The sequence below is a fragment of the Melozone crissalis genome, unplaced genomic scaffold (assembly GCF_028551555.1).
Source record: "Melozone crissalis strain CALT ecotype California unplaced genomic scaffold, PUWL_Pcris_2 ptg000027l_1, whole genome shotgun sequence".
In the NCBI taxonomy this organism is placed as follows: Eukaryota; Metazoa; Chordata; class Aves; order Passeriformes; family Passerellidae; genus Melozone; species Melozone crissalis.
In genome coordinates this window covers 73,002,317-73,014,873 of record NW_026535805.1, presented here as the reverse complement: position 1 = coordinate 73,014,873, position 12,557 = coordinate 73,002,317, and the positions used below count along the sequence as shown (strand labels likewise).

The 12,557-nt window shown below is 41.1% G+C and overlaps 1 protein-coding gene across 1 annotated transcript in view; it reads right to left on the bottom strand.

Moving 5' to 3' along the window:
* Positions 1-12,557, bottom strand: part of CEP162 (centrosomal protein 162) — a 265,275-nt gene that overhangs the window by 234,989 nt on the left and 17,729 nt on the right. The window lies entirely within an intron of this gene.

Genomic DNA, 12,557 nt, shown 5'->3' with positions numbered 1-12,557 from the left:
CAGGGGAAGCGCCCTCTGAGGTGATGAATTCCAGCCCCCAGATTCAAACCCGAAAACAGCCTGGGTGGAATTATTCCATTTGGAGTGTGAATGGAAGAGCCAAAGTTCAACACAGTCAGGAGCCTGCTGACGGCCAGGGCACCTCCCCGGGCATGAGCACTATGTGAGGAACCCTGCTGGCGCACGCCAAGGACAGCCTGGCGTCACTTTTCCACTGGGGAAATTGTACTGCGTGCAAAATGCTATCACGTTGCAAATTCTCCAGCTGAAGGTGCCAAAGTGAATGTGTTTTTTCTTAGAGTTCAAGCACTCCAATAGTCAAAGCTTAATCTTACCACTAATAGCGCTGCTCTGTCTTGTTGGCAGTATTTTCCGAAAACTAATTAAAACAAACTGATAGCGAGTCCACCTGGGACATGTTTTTGCCTCAGAGTTCTGTCATTTAACAGCTGAATGAGGTTATACAGATTGCATCTAGGAGTATGAAAATAACCAAAGAAACAGCACAGGGAAGGCTTATTTCCTCCAATAGCAACACTTGAGCTAGTAGTGATGATGGACTGAGCAGAGCGTGGATTCCCTGCCCTGAGCCTCCAAACTGCAAGAAAAGAAGAAGGTTAGCCAGTGATCCAAGCCACAGCTGTCCATAACACCTTGTGCAGAGCAGTAAAGAAGGGGTAAATGCCTGAGCAGCGCTGAGAGGTGGTTGGGGTACCCATAGGCTCCTCAGGGATGATCTGAGGCTCTTTCACAAGGACAGGTTTTGCAATGGCAATGTGCTTCCAGAGAAGTGCCACTGCAATACACATCCTGTCTCTGTCCCCACCCCGTGTCAGCAGGAGCAAGGCAGCACCTACAGCCCTGATGCTCAGGGAAAGCAGTTACCTGCCCTTACCACTCTGCTGCACCTCACTTGGAGTGTGAATTCTTAGCTGCTCCAGTATTAACATAAAGCCTGTAAGCCTGAGCAGAGGAAGGAAGCTGAAGTGGCAGGGACTATGACAGATGTTGCAAAACATCGACTTATTCATAACAGAAAGTCAGGCAATCTTTTGAAAGCTTTTTTTCTTTTCCCTCCCCCCCATTTTTTTTTTAATGTGCAGACTTCAAAGCAATGAATTGTGGCATCTGTAACAGCTACCAAACCGTGCCAGTTGAAGCCAGTGGAGCACAGTCTACAGTGATAGAATGCAAGTCATGCAATTATTCGAGTTTGCAGCCCTGGTTTTTGAAAAAACATATGGTCTGCAGCAAGGCAGCCAGGATATTTTAAAAGAGCTCCTACAGGGTTTCAAACTTTGATTTTACAGAGGTGTGGGAAAAGAAGCAGACTCTGATATTTAAATACATGTGTTGTCGTTTTGCTTATTGAAGAGAGCTGTGCTGTGCTTTTACATATGCAGGGTGTATTCTGAGTTTCTAAGACACAGGCAGCAACATATAGGTATTTCACACATTTCCTCCTTTTTGTTGACATTCAGGGAAGCAGGGTGCAGTATTAGACCCGTAGCAGACAGCAAGTGAAGTGAACAGCTTTTTAGAAAGTCTAATATCTCAATGTGAGAAAATTCTTCCTAATTATCCAAATGAAACTGTCCATCCAAGTATTCTTAGTCACTGACTATATTCTGAAGCACTGTTGTCAATGCAAAGTGAGGATCCATGAGATCCCATCAGGACTTACAGGCATAAAACCTGGTGACAAAATAGTGTCAAATGCTCTGGTTGAAACAGCTGTCAGGTCAAAAGGGATGATGAGTATCTGTGCTGTGTCCTTGCCTGTTCACACTGAGGGCTGCCAGAGCTGAAAGGCGAGCCTAGCCAAGCTGTGATACCAGGAACTCCAGTTTGCATGTATTGATGATTTATATGTGCAAATGTCCCTTCAGTCTCCTCATTCCCTCTCAACCAGGAAGCCTTCTTAGTCTTAACTCCACCAGGCAAAGACAGGCTTCTGTATCGGTACCTGTCTCCAGAACACTTACTTTTAGGTTTGGTATCTATATTTACTAAAACAGAAAGAAAGCCATTAGCTTCTCTATGGCGTTATCTTATAGCTAGCTACCTATAGTCCTTCAAAAGCCCTTATCACTATTGGATGTTGAAAAGCTAATCCTGGACATAAAGCAAGCCTTATATAAAGCATATAAAAATCAACACTAGGCACCACCACAACCATGGTATAGGATATTTCTGTTTATTACATGAGTTATAACTCTGTTTCCAATGCCACTTTTTTATTGTCTGCCTTTTAAATATATTTTAAGTATCTATTGCCCAAGGCTAAGCTCCCAGGAAGTGTGGGACACCTTCTCTAGCTTTCAACACCAGAAAGTATCCCTGTCACATCTGGTTTAAACCTACAGCTGACACAAATCAGAGCCCTGACTAGTAATTCCTGCAACAGGTCCAGATTATTTGACTGAGCTGCAGCTGCAGCAAAGCCCTTTGACCTCAAATACAAGGAAAGATATTAAACCTGTTCTGAAAAGTTGACTGGATTGGCTTCAGAGTGTGAGATCTTAAGTACATATTTTTCATGAGGGGGAAAGAAACAACAGTAAGCCCAGAAAACTGGATTTGTTTCTTATCAGCAACCAGGTGCTGGTGCTTTATGGGACTACCCAAACTCTTTACCACATGGTTGTTTAAGCTTTCACCAATACTCTCTATCTCCAGAGTCAGGATCTTCCTACACACATCATACTGGTCACTCAATTCTCTCTGGTTTTGCATCAGTCATCCTCTATGAAGCTTCTGCAATCTTCTACTCCGTGCCCATGGTCTGAGTAACTCAGAAAAGAGTCATGCAGGATGGGAGACGCAGCAAAGCAGTTTTCTCTTGAGAGGCTGAGGGCCCAACCACTCTGCTTTCTGCTACACACTTGCACAGAGATTCTGAGCAAGCTGCCTCAAATTTTCTTCTGGTCTCCCTGGAATGTTTTCACAAAGGAATGTTGAAAGAGCTAAATGCATATTGCTTGGCTACAGGATCACTGAAGAAGGTTATGATAGATAATGCCTGCTAATATATGAAGTACATTAAAAATCTATGCAAGAGTAATGCTATTTAGACTCACGTTGAATGTGTAACTATCAAGAATGGGATGGTAATTATTGAAGCACACAGTCCAGGAGCATTTCCTAGCAGAAAGATCTATGGCTCATGAAATCATCTCTAAAAGAAAGTTAGCAGCAGCCAGGTCTCAGTCAACTGTAAAGCAAACAGAGTATGTTATTACTGACTCAGAAATTACTTCTATCTGATTTTGCCTTGGCCCCCAGGAGCCTCCAGTGTTCACATGGTTTGTACAGAACTGACAGATATTTGGAAAATCACTCCCCTATTCATAGTGAATCACTAGTTTTAAATTGTGCTCCCACTCTAAACAACTTTCTTCCTCTTATTGAACCATCAAAGCCTTAACTCATACTCCCGTGCAAGGGGTCCTCTTGCCTAATGGAGTGTATTTGGATGTAGTTGGTAAGTCTCATTCTCTGCAAATTGCTGCAGAGAAGGAATGGAAAAGGATGCACTCAGAAGTGGTTAAAGTAAGTTCCAAACCATTTTCACAGGTTTGGATTCTTGAATCTGCTCTTGGGGCTTGGTGCCTGCTTATAGAATAGAAGCTGAAGTTTTCCATTTTGGAGCCTTGGAAAGTACCTGCAAAGGGAATAATTTATATTTGATTTGGTATTATGCATCCTCCAGTGGTAAGTTAGGAACCTTCTTCACCAGCCATTATGTGCTTAGAAGAGATTTTTGCCTCTCTGGAGAATGAAGCCACTCAGATGAGGTAGCTTAATGAATCCTTTTTGCATTGCATGCATTTTGCATGTGTGTAGACCATCTGCATGTACTGGATCTTGTGATTATACAAACTCTCAAGTACCAAAAGCCCAACAAGTAAGTACAGCAACAAAAACAACTAAAACACAGCCCTTCCAGCTGCAAATTTGGTGTGCAGAAGCACACATGTAGGAGTGCAAATCAACCCCTCATGGCTGCTTTCAACTTCCTTTGAAGTCAGTAGCAAAATTCTCATTGAGTTCACTAAGAACAAGAGGCAGCCCTTGAACTAGTAAAAGTCCTCATGAGGTTTTATAAGCTCTTTATACAAAACTTTATTCTATTTGTATATGAAATACATTTTGACCCCATATCCACTCACAAGTTTGTGTGGCTGGTTGAGAATAATGTGACACCTCCGCTGTGCCCAAGCTGTGACTGTCACTCAAGCCCTGGCTGTGCAGATGTCTGAGGGATTCCAGGTTACCTAAGCAAGTTTTGCTTTTCAGAGAAGAGCCACTAAAGAGAGGATGACAGCTCAAGTAGCTCATGTCCAGCTATTCAGGAGCAGGTTAGGTCAAGGCCGCTTTTGGCCACTGATCCAGCCTCCCTCATGACACCAGACACATGACAAATGTACCAGCTAATTCTGCTTAGTTTTGTGGTAGTCTTGGACACAGATCATCACAGAGTATTAATACCAAGACTAGAAAACCTGGCACAGGAAAAGAATGGCATTAGAGCTGTTCCCTTTCACTCTTTTCTGATCCTGTCCAGAGAGTGGTGATGGGCAGCTATTCCTCTGCTTGAGGGTGCTCAGCTGTGAATTCTCTAAAGGATCACTCATGTTGCTTCAGCTGTTCTACATTTATATGAAGTCTCTGCAAATTTGTGAGACAATTTGGGAAAATTATTATACTTGGTACTTTGTCTGGTCTCCAGCTGACTCAGAAAGCATGGTCACTGGGCTTAACCAGTACTGACAGAAGTAATGTTTTAGCCAAAAGCCAGCTGGCAGAAAGTCTACCCCAAAAATATGGACAAGATGGTGATCGACAAATATAAACACTGTTGGCGCTGGCAGCAGTAGAAGCTTCAAGGTGGTGATTTATACCTCTGTTGTCTCTCAGTCTGGTGGCACCCAGATTAGGAGATCCATGTAGACCAATCAGGAGAAACTCTGGGGATCCCAGGCAGCTCCATAAAACTGCTGCTCAGAGACTCCGTAGTGGCTCTAGAGAAAAGAAACCCCTTCTGCACAAATGCTGGGGTCATGAAGATGAAATGCATGAGCAAGTCAGCTGAGGCCAGACTCTGTAGCCCTGTACTTTGGCCCTAAAAAAAAATAAATTATCAGACTGATTCACAATTCATATTCTCATCTTGAAAACTGCCCCATCTTGAAAACTGCCTTATGGGAATTTCTCTACAAAATATGCAGCAGGACAGAGATCAGAAAGAAATGGCTGCTTTATGGTTGATTCATCTACAAAAAGATGAATGTTCTATTGTTTAAAATATTTACCTGAAAATAATTTTTCTTTGATTTTTGAAATCTCCCTGATTAAATTGTACCCAAATACTGAAAGAACTACTTCAGGAAGACAGACACTATCACATCCAGGTATTGAAGTCCTTTGACTATCTGGAACAAAGGCACACATTTTGTGGAAAAGTACACATTAGTAGGCCGAATTCATTAAATGCTAGTAATTTTAGCCCAGGTTAAAACATCTGAGCCCTCAATGGGTTCAAGGGCACAGTATTAATCAACAAAGAAAGTTTCTAATCGAATTTGGCCTTGGGAAATTTTCTTATATATTCTTTCTGGGTGATGTTATTGTTTTTGGGGAGCTTATCTACTATCTTGATGGGAACAACTATCCACTTTAATAAAGTGCCTAAAATAATGTAATAAACACACAGCTTATATCAATAGCATCATATTTCCCCACACAGTATTTGTGTGTGGTTTAATTAGATGGAAGGATTACAGGAAAAGTTTGTGTCATAATGATTCCTTAAAGCGAAACCATAGATCAAAGTTCATAGCTGCCAAATATACAACTTTCGAAACAAGCTCAAGTGCTGCTATTAATCATGGCTGCTGGGGGATTTGATGACAAAGATTAAACTGCTGTAAAGGATACTGCTGTGCATCAGATTCTTGCAACTGTCATCAAATAGTCTGCCAGCTATTAACAGGTCAGAAGAGTTGTCCAGCATTTACCATGGGTGGCTCTGTCACTGCAGTTGGTGAGGCTGTCTGTGCCATGGTGACAACCAGTGACACCCTCCCAGACAGACTTTTGTGGGTTTTTATTTTTATAGTGTGGCTGAAGCCTTAAGGTCTGCCTGTAGAGCAAACAAGAGGGAAGCTGCCTCAGCCTCAAAGCACTGCATCCTCACAGGAGCATCCCTTGTGTGGAATATTTCCTCTCTTATTTTTCACATGGAGCACCTTCTCCTAACTGCATGTTAAGAGTGCCCACCTGTGGAGCTGAGGTGTTGTAAATTCACTCCTAGTTTATTTCTCAGCAACCACTCTGCATAGATAAGCCCTCAGAGAGGTCCTCAAGAAGCAGCTTTTGTCCTATTTACAATTACACCTACCCTCTCTCCTTCCACACTGGATCATGTAATACCCCTGTGGGAAGCTACAGCTCTCACTTACACAGAAACATAATACGAAGGAAGTATACAAAGCATACTTTGCAGGGTGGGAGCCAACAGCCTGTGGCCCACCAGCCAGAGCTCTGTGGTGGGTCATCGATGGCCATTAGATGGAACATAGAGAGGTGCTAACCTACAGAGCTACAAAGTGCTGCTGTCTCTGCCCATGTGTAACAGTGAGCTTGACAAGGGGCCTTTCTGAGCTTCAGCTCTGCCAAGGCTGAAACTGGTATCACCGTCTTGCACCGAGCTGGTGGTGGAACAGATGTTAATGACAGCCTGACGCAACTGGCAACTGGAGATTCAAATCCAAAACCACAGATCTGACTACAGTCTTCAAAGTTGAGGGGAGCTACAGATCTGAATCCAAACTTCACAGCTGCAGCCAGCTATAAAACAAACTTATCTATATAATGGGTTTCATTCAAATTACATCTAAATATCTGTCATCTCTGGGAAAGTTTGGAGCCACATCTGGCTGGAAATTTTTAAGCATCATCTCATCTTTGCTAATAGCATCTTTAAAAAAAAAACAAAAACAAAAACAAAAAACAAACCATACAAGAATGCAAGAATGTTAAGACTTAAAATAGATGACATTCAAACTTAGAAGTAGTTCAAATTACCAAAAGTTTTCACTCTACCTAACACTTCACAGATCACTCCTTAATCTAACTGTTCTGTTCTCTGCTGAATGCAAGGATGTGACACTAGACAGGACATTTTTAGACATTCATGATGGTATATTTTGATGTCTAAACAGTCCTTACTCATAAACCAGTCTTCATTTTCCTTAATTTTTTTTTCCCAAGGCTCCTCTCTTTCCACAAAAAATTTAGTGTGGGACTGGAACCTTCAGTGCTATAGCCCATAGATATTTAGTTTACTTCTCACCCTCCCCAAAATGTTCAGGAAATTAATACACCAATGATAGCAAACTGAAAGAAATGTCTGCTTAGATAATTGCTTTTGTAGTCACTTTAAGATGCTTTTTAGTTACTACCACAAGGGTAACTGGATTGCATGGGTTTGGCCTGTAAAGAGTTCTCCCCAAAACCTGGTCTCTTAACACAGATCTGAGGTCTGTTTAACACTTGCGAGGCTCCACTTCTGCACAGAATTACTAGAACCACATAAATGGTATTTGCTTACACGTCCTTGTGTGACACTGACAACACCCTGCCTGAGTGTGTTGCAGGGAATCCCTGGAGCTCACTACATCCATCAGTGAGGCCTTTATCACACACCAACAGCAAACGTCTGGGGGACGTATCAAAGGGCCTTTGCAGATGTCTCCGGAAGCATTAGTGTCCATATTGCACTTCAAAGAATACAAAGACTATCTGGGAACACTTCCCTGAATTGGGACTCCGTTTTTCTGCTTTTCTGGTTTCAGCCATCTTACATTTAAATATGGCATCTGGTTTTCTTCTTACTGAGAGCCATATACCAAGTATAGCAACTAGGAAAGGGTGGGGAGGTGTTTTCCTTTGGGTTACTGAAAAACATTGCCTGAGGAATGGAAACACTGCTTTGATTGTGATACAACCTCTATTTTTATTACTTTTTTCTGTAAAATACAATAAAAACATTGTGGGGAAGTATATAGTCAATTATCTGCAGTGGAAAGGATACACCATCCATTGGCAGGGCATCTGGGGGATGGAGCAGCGAGTTGCAACCTTGCCTTGTCTTTCAGTCTATGTCTCAAAAACTGCAGAATCACAAATTAAAAAACAAAATACAAGAATGTGAAATGCAAAAAGCTAGTTATCCATCTGAAAAACATCACAAATGGACAGAAAAATGGCCAAGACCATTATGACTACAGCTGCTGGGTGGGTAAAGCACTCTGGAACAGAAAGGGGGATGTCTTAGGATCTGGAAATGTGGTATCCATAAAGCTCAAGTCAGTGGCAACATTACCACTGGCCACAGTGGGTCCAGGTTTCCTTCAATATGCTCTAAATTTATTCTTGGCTCTCTATTATAGCATCTAAATAAAACCAGTGGTGTGCAAATGAATGTAAGGGTGTGGATTAGTCAAAGTGGCAGCGGCATTGACAAAGGCCAAGTCTGTGCTGGGTTATGCTTAACACTCACTGCCATGGCCCAGCTTTCTGGTGGAGCAAGGATTTTCACATCACACTTCATCCTTCCTGGCTAGCCTTTGATGTGAGTTCTCAGTTTAGGCTACAGCCTCCTGTGAGAGGTGCACTGACATGTGCTTGGACAGAACTGTACATTGTGGGTGCCACCACAGCACCTGTGACATTCCAAAAGTGTGTGGTGGCACTGCAGGCTCCATTTGTGTGATCTCCATGTCTCCTGCCACTCCCTGCTGCAAAAATGGTGCCCAGGTGCTTGTCTTGAAACCTGGGTGCTATCTCCAACATTTAGAAAGGCTTCAAAGAAAAAAAATTTGAAATTTGTCCATCTCATGGAAGCTTCATGTTCATTCTGCAGTAGTGGAAGATGTGAGATATTAACTATTTAAGTGCCAATAAACCTCTGAAAGTGACACACAAATGAAATTCAGCTGAGTGTTTCTATATGCCCACAGTACTTCAGCAGATTTGGTGCTTCTCATTTTGTTGTAATTGCTCTGTTTGGGCACCAGCTGAGATGGTTTTATGGCCAATTAATTCAACACTGCTTTTCAAGAGTAAGTGGTGAACACATAGGATTTCAAAAATAAGTGGTGACTGCAAAGGACTCCTTTTTTTGGGCAACAAACACCTTCCCAGAGGTTGAACACAACAGCAGTGACAGAAAGCATTTAAAGAAACTTGAATTCTCTAGAAATGTTATTTCCTAATGATGCAAGTCATCATATCTTAGAAGTGTGTGTCACCTTCTGAAATCAGTGTTTTGAATCAACCAAGTAGTTGAGGAATATGATGGAATATAAGGCAAAAATAAATTTTCCTGTAGTTTAGCATATACCAAATTGACATATCGACAACTTTGTGTTAGACACAAGGCAAAATATTGAATCTTGAGGATCACATTAATGAAGAGCTCAACTGACAAATTAACAAGTTTTGTCATCTGAAGCGCAGAGTCAGCCTCAAAAAAGCACTAACTCATTGTGATGAATTGCAACATTTTTAAGCATATTTCTATACAGATTAATTAGATATATTATCTTTACAAGAAAAATATACCCATATAACTTGTGAGCTACTTCTGAGTATTATTTATATTTTTTTCTGTTGAACTGCTTAAGGTACAGGCTTACTAGCATTAATGACAACAATGTCCATGACTTTTAAGTTGCTCCAGTTGTCTCTCTGCTGAAGCAGAAATGAGCCCTCTTAGAGTCTGATGGTGCTATAGCAAAAAAATAAAATAAAATCATAATAAAAAAAGGACTGTTCTCTTATTAAAAACAGAAGCTTTCTTCCTCCCTGGAGGCCTGATATTTATGATCAAGCATTTCATGCCTACTTCTCTTGCCCTAATTCTGGTCATTTGCAACAATGCTGGTGTTAAGTGACTACGAAACCCTAGGCTCTGAAGTAATCAGATTTTCAGGCCCTGTGCCCTACATCACATGGAATCGTTTACTGCAGTACAATAGGAAATAAGGCCACTGTGCCTAACAGTATTCCTGGAGGGAGAAATGCTGCTCATTGCTGAGTAACAGTATACCCACATGATTATTGGTTGTAAATTCTGCCTTCAAAATCAATGGCTTTTTGCATTTAGAACTAGCAGAACCAAAGGGCAATTACCAAAGAAATACAGAGAGAGAAAAAGCTCAGAGTACCAAGCTCCTGCTCAAGAAAATGGTCGTATGGAAGTGCTAACTTCTCAGATCCAGTTGATACAGGGCAGCTGAACTGGTCTTGGCAGCTGGGATAACATGGTCTGTGAGAAGTACCAAAGTTCCATCACTGGCTAAAGATCCTGGCAAGCAGCTCAGCCCCTTTTCCCCACAAAAAACCTCACAGCTCTGCTTCCAGCCCACTATCTCCTTATACACAGCATTTTTTGGGACTATTCTTTTACATAGAAATAACAAGAGAGGTTCAACTGCAGGTGGTTAAAGAATTGTGGGCTTGTTGGTCTTGCTGTATTAAATCTCTAAAATTCAGAGCTTACCTTCGAGTCACTGCCTTTGGTCTTGCTGAAGCTGTAGTGAAAAAAATAGGCCCAAGCCTCTCAGTTTTCCAAAGGTAGTAAAAAGTGTTTGAATACACACTTTAATATATTTTCTGTGGCACTTTTGTAAAATACAGATATATAATTATAGATATAATGCATATATAGCATTTACTGTATTGATAAAAAGCTAGTCTTTTCACAATGACAAACCAGTATTTACAATATTATTCAAATTTTAAGGAACAAATAAAACAATATTGGGTGGTTATATGATAAGAATAATTTGAGGAAAAATAAGAGACCAGTTCTAAAAAATTCCCAGACAATAAAGTACATAGTCTTGACAGGAGCACCACCATGAACATCCATGCGCAACCTTTTTTTTTTTCTCTCCTTATAGGAACACTCATGATTTAGCTCTTCCACATTTATACCTAGTCACAGCTCTTAAGTTGATATGGCTATTTATGCTTTTTCGAGTATGGATTAGTTGTACCATCTTTCCACTTAAGTGTTTTTCCAACTACAAAATTTGGAAGTTTTGCCTAGAGTAGGAATAACTACACACAAGTTACTTCTTAATTTAAACCAATAGAGCTATGACAATTTGCATAGCTGAAAATTTTCCTATCATCTTCTACGCACCTTAGAACCATTTCACAAACCAATAGCATGAGTTTGAACAGCATTTTTAGCATTGCAGGTCTTTTCTAGGAAGTTTGCCTCAAAGGAGACTGCACTGCCAAGACCAGCAACAGAGTTGAAATACACGAATTTACTTTTTTATCCTCATATATGAACATCACCCAGCCATTCATCTGTAACATACTGTCCACAGCACAGCAAAAGTAAAGATGACCTTCATCTTCAATGTACTCTCACCCCCTCCTCAGAGGAAGAGAAGAGCTATTATCACAGTTTTCAGAAGAAAAAAATCTGATAGAGACTGAGTGAACTTAGATTTACTCAGAAAGGTCACTTAGAAAGTTTAAGACAGCAAAGAAGCCAGCCCATATCATCTCAATTGCATCATCTTCTCTTTCTAACTTTGAAAGAGAACTTTATATGTATCTTTAAGAGAAACAAATACATAACCAATAGAAATAAAGCATTCTTCAGGCACAGGCTTAAAGATTGCTGTCCTATTCCCAGATAAGAGGAGGTAGCAAGAGAGCTGTTTCTGCATATATTATTTCCATCCCACTGAAGAAATATTAGCTGAAATGAGTCTTTTTTGAAGTGAGAGTGGATAAGCCCACTATTTGCCCGAAAAGATATAAGAACACGTGAGACACATAAAAATTCACCTTCACCAAAAAGATCCAACAAACATACACCTGAAAGACCTTAATCTCCTTTAATGCTGACTGGGGAAGCGTTTTCAAGCACATCTGTACCCACCTGAGAATGCCTTTACCTCACCTGCACAGTGTAAATTAGGATTGGCATACTGTTGAAGATGACCTGTTCTGTCAAGCACTAAAATTTGCTTTCCAGCCCCTGTGGCTCAGCTCTGACAGACGGGCAGCTGAGAGCAGCTGTTGCAGAAGGACTGATACACACCTGGGCTGTGCAGGTGCACATGAGGGCAGAAATTTCACCATGGTGTCTCCCTGTGTCCTTGGGACTCTGGAGAAGTCTGGTCAGGAGCAGATGGCGATCTACATTCTTACAAGTGCCATTTAGAAACCAGAGGCGGGAATGAAGGAAACCTCTCCTATTCCAAGACAAAACCAGAGCAACAGGAAGGCAGCTATGACAACGTTCTGCTCCCAGAAACACTTTTGGGCAAACTGGGTCACTTTTGTAATACTGAGGATGCAGGACCTTTTGCCCTTATTAAAAAAAAAAACAAACAAAAAAAAAACCAAAAAAAAAACCAAACCCAAAACCAAAAAAAAACCAAAACAAAACAAAAAACAACCAAGCAAACAAAAGAAAAAAAACAAACCCAAAACATGTCACACACACAAAACAGGTGAAA